Below are 5,036 nucleotides of genomic sequence, written 5' to 3' on the forward strand. Positions count from 1 at the left end.
GAAATTCGTCGCTGATTCGGAGCAAACGCGCGTTCGTGCAGACAAAGGCACGACAAGGAAGGTTTCTGCAAGACAAACAAATCGAATCAAGAGGGCGGCTGCAAGCATGCCACTAAAGACGAGCAAACAAATATTCGACGCTGCTGGTGCCAGTGAAGTCCCACGAACGACGAGGTGCAGGATCCTCCAGAGGCTTGCAGTTGTGCGGAAACCCTCCATTCGGCCACCCCTGAACAACGCGAACAAGCAGAAACGGCTGCAGTGGGCCCAGACTTACATGAAGACAAATTTTCAGACAGTCCTGTTCACCGACGAGTGCCGTGTCAATTTCTGTCTATGTGAAGCCCTTTGAGACTGCTTGTGATTTAGGGCTATACAAATAAACTTGATTTGACTTGACTTTACAGATGGATGGAGTCGTGGATGGTTGGTGGACGGCCACGATAGCCCAACAAGGCTGCGGCGTCAGCAGGGAGGTGGCGGAGTGATGTTTTGGGCCGGAATCATGGGGAGAGAGCTGCTTGGCCCCTTTAGGGTCCCTGAAGGCGTCAAAATTACGTCTGTTAACTACGTGGAATTTCTGACTCAACACTTCTGTCCATGGTACAACAGGAAGAACCGTGCTTTCCGTCAAAAGATCATCTTCATGCATGACAATGCACCGTCTCATGCTGCAAGAAATACGTCAACGTCTTTGGCATCTATGGGAATAAAGGGAGAGAAACTGATGGTGTGGCCCCCATGCTCCCCTGACCTCAATCCTATTGAAAACTTGTGGAGCATCGTCAAGCAGAAAATCTACGAAGGTGGGAGGCAGTTCAATTCCAAAGAGCAGCTCTGGCAGGCTATTCTTAGATCCTGCCAAGAAATTCAACCAGAAACTGTACAAAAACTCACAAGTTCAGTGGATGGAAGAATCGTGAAGCTGCTGTTGAACAAAGGGTCCTATGTTAAAATGTAACTTTGTTTTTTATTGAAATAAAGGGTCCTATGTTAAAATGTAACTTGTTTGTCTTTTCTTTGAAATAGCTTTTGATTTCAGTAAATATGACCTCCTAATGCTGTAAATTCTTAAGATGGGCATTTCAGTTCATAAAAACCTATAAAATGTTATAAAACTCTGTTGTGCGTAATAATGTGGAACAGTGCATTTTAAGTTTTTTATTTTTTAAAAATTCTGTGATCATTCGGAGGTTTGTTCAATAAAATTAGAATTCATCAAAATAATGGTTGATGACTTGAAAATTATGCTGACTCATTTTGCATCGACTATTTAGGAAAATCTGAGATAAATGTCACTTGCATAATAATTTGGAACACGGTGTAAGTGCGATTGCTGGTGTATTTACTCGTCGTGTCCACCGGAGGACGGCAAATCCCCGCCGCAGCTGCAGCGGCAGCGCTTAAATGTCTTCCCGGCCGCCTGGAACTCTGCACGGGGCGTGTTTCGTCCCGCGCAGCGGTACCAGATCGCGCTGCGCCGTCAGCCGAGCCGCGCGCGGTCCGCTGGAAGTCTACACTGTGTTCCAAATTATTATGCAAATTGTATTTATGTGTCATAAAGATTACATTTTTTGTTTTTCAATTAAACTCATGGATGGTATTACGTGTCAGGGCTCTTTGGATCACTGAGATCAATCTCAGACACCGGGGATCATTACCGGCCAGTTGAGCCCAAATTAAGGAAAAACTACTTAAGAATGGTGTTCCACATTATTAAGCAGATAATTTGAAGTTCGCTTTGAGCAGTGGCGGACGCCAACCCACGACCGGTGGGAGAGCTCGGAGGGCGGATGGGCTTTCAAGGAAGCCCCCCAGGCCGGTCCCACTCGCACTTAGAATTTTTTTTTTTTTTGGCTTCCATAATGTACCGGGCGCGGACGCGAAACCCACGCCGGGCAGGAGAGCTCGAAAGGCGGCTAAGCATTCAAGGAAGCACCGTCTGGAGCTTCAGAGCCGTTCCGCCTGACTTTTAACGTAGAGTACCGGGCGCAAACCACTAACTCAAGCCCGGCATGGCAGCTCGAAAGGCGGCTAAGCATTCAAGGAAGCACCGTCTGGAGCTTCAGAGCCGTTCCGCCTGACTTTTAACGTAGAGTACCGGGCGCAAACCACTAACTCAAGCCCGGCATGGCAGCTCGAAAGGCGGCTAAGCATTCAAGGAAGCACCGTCTGGAGCTTCAGAGCCGTTCCGCCTGACTTTTAACGTAGAGTACCGGGCGCAAACCACTAACTCAAGCCCGGCATGGCAGCTCGAAAGGCGGCTAAGCATTCAAGGAAGCACCGTCTGGAGCTTCAGAGCCGTTCCGCCTGACTTTTAACGTAGAGTACCGGGCGCAAACCACTAACTCAAGCCCGGCATGGCAGCTCGAAAGGCGGCTAAGCATTCAAGGAAGCACCGTCTGGAGCTTCAGAGCCGTTCCGCCTGACTTTTAACGTAGAGTACCGGGCGCAAACCACTAACTCAAGCCCGGCATGGCAGCTCGAAAGGCGGCTAAGCATTCAAGGAAGCACCGTCTGGAGCTTCAGAGCCGTTCCGCCTGACTTTTAACGTAGAGTACCGGGCGCAAACCACTAACTCAAGCCCGGCATGGCAGCTCGAAAGGCGGCTAAGCATTCAAGGAAGCACCGTCTGGAGCTTCAGAGCCGTTCCGCCTGACTTTTAACGTAGAGTACCGGGCGCAAACCACTAACTCAAGCCCGGCATGGCAGCTCGAAAGGCGGCTAAGCATTCAAGGAAGCACCGTCTGGAGCTTCAGAGCCGTTCCGCCTGACTTTTAACGTAGAGTACCGGGCGCAAACCACTAACTCAAGCCCGGCATGGCAGCTCGAAAGGCGGCTAAGCATTCAAGGAAGCACCGTCTGGAGCTTCAGAGCCGTTCCGCCTGACTTTTAACGTAGAGTACCGGGCGCAAACCACTAACTCAAGCCCGGCATGGCAGCTCGAAAGGCGGCTAAGCATTCAAGGAAGCACCGTCTGGAGCTTCAGAGCCGTTCCGCCTGACTTTTAACGTAGAGTACCGGGCGCAAACCACTAACTCAAGCCCGGCATGGCAGCTCGAAAGGCGGCTAAGCATTCAAGGAAGCACCGTCTGGAGCTTCAGAGCCGTTCCGCCTGACTTTTAACGTAGAGTACCGGGCGCAAACCACTAACTCAAGCCCGGCATGGCAGCTCGAAAGGCGGCTAAGCATTCAAGGAAGCGACGCCGGCCGGTCCGCGGGCCAAATAGGGTCCAGTAAAGTACCGGGCGCGGCCACTAACGCCTTGTGGCGGTCGCCTTGTGGCGGTCGGGGGGTGGCGGTCGGGGCTGGCGCTTGGGGCCGGTGGCGGTCGCCTTGTGGCGGTCGCCTTGTGGCGGTCGGGGGGTGGCGGTCGGGGCTGGCGCTTGGGGCCAGTGGCGGTCGCCTTGTGGCGGTCGCCTTGTGGCGGTCGCCTTGTGGCGGTCGCCTTGTGGCGGTCGCCTTGTGGCGGTCGCCTTGTGGCGGTCGGGGGGTGGCGGTCGGGGCTGGCGCTTGGGGCCAGTGGCGGTCGCCTTGTGGCGGTCGCCTTGTGGCGGTCGCCTTGTGGCGGTCGCCTTGTGGCGGTCGCCTTGTGGCGGTCGGGGGGTGGCGGTCGGGGCTGGCGCTTGGGGCCGGTGGCGGTCGCCTTGTGGCGGTCGCCTTGTGGCGGTCGCCTTGTGGCGGTCGCCTTGTGGCGGTCGCCTTGTGGCGGTCGGGGGGTGGCGGTCGGGGCTGGCGCTTGGGGCCGGTGGCGGTCGCCTTGTGGCGGTCGCCTTGTGGCGGTCGCCTTGTGGCGGTCGGGGGGTGGCGGTCGGGGCTGGCGCTTGGGGCTGGCGTCCGCCAATAGTGGTTTAATTTCGGGAGGAAGATTGATTTTCGTCCCAAGCCCGCCGCTGGAGAAAATTTTAGGTACCAGGAGTGGATTTTTTTTGTCCACTCAGGAGGGGGACGTTGGCTGGTTTGGTGTCCGGGGGAAAGTGCTCTTTTCTCGGCCAGGAGAAAGATTAGACTCCCAGCCCGCCGCTGGAGAAAATTCTAGGTACCAGGAGTGGATTTTTTTTGTCCACTCAGGAGGGGGACGTGCTTTGTTGTCCGGGGGAAAGTGCTCTTTTCTCGGCCAGGAGAAAGATTAGACTCCCAGCCCGCCGCTGGAGAAAATCTTAGGTACCAGGAGTGGATTTTTTTTGTCCACTCAGGAGGGGGACGTGCTTTGTTGTCCGGGGAGAGTGCTCTTTTCTCGGCCAGGAGAAAGATTAGACTCCCAGCCCGCCGCTGGAGAAAATTCTAGGTACCAGGAGTGGATTTTTTTTGTCCACTCAGGAGGGGGACGTGCTTTGTTGTCCGGGGAGAGTGCTCTTTTCTCGGCCAGGAGAAAGATTAGACTCCCAGCCCGCCGCTGGAGAAAATTCTAGGTACCAGGAGTGGATTTTTTTTGTCCACTCAGGAGGGGGACGTGCTTTGTTGTCCGGGGAGAGTGCCTGGTCCCCGGACCAGCCTCTTAGGCGCGCCCGCTGTCATTCTCCGGAGATTAAGTTATACTAAGGGGAGGCTGCCTCCTCCCGCCTGCTGCCCGAGGATGCTGCCTCATCCCCGGACTGGCCTCTTGCGCGCGCCCGCTGTCATTCTCCGGAGACTAAGTTATACTAAGGGGAGGCTGCCTCCTCCCGCCTGCTGCCCGAGGATGCTGCCTCATCCCCGGACTGGCCTCTTGCGCGCGCCCGCTGTCATTCTCCGGAGACTAAGTTATACTAAGGGGAGGCTGCCTCCTCCCGCCTGCTGCCCGAGGATGCTGCCTCATCCCCGGACTGGCCTCTTGCGCGCGCCCGCTGTCATTCTCCGGAGACTAAGTTATACTAAGGGGAGGCTGCCTCCTCCCGCCTGCTGCCCGAGGATGCTGCCTCATCCCCGGACTGGCCTCTTGCGCGCGCCCGCTGTCATTCTCCGGAGACTAAGTTATACTAAGGGGAGGCTGCCTCCTCCCGCCTGCTGCCCGAGGATGCTGCCTCATCCCCGGACTGGCCTCTTGCGCGCGCCCG

This window comes from Syngnathus typhle, unplaced genomic scaffold (genome assembly GCF_033458585.1).
Source record: "Syngnathus typhle isolate RoL2023-S1 ecotype Sweden unplaced genomic scaffold, RoL_Styp_1.0 HiC_scaffold_199, whole genome shotgun sequence".
Taxonomy (NCBI): domain Eukaryota; kingdom Metazoa; phylum Chordata; class Actinopteri; order Syngnathiformes; family Syngnathidae; genus Syngnathus; species Syngnathus typhle.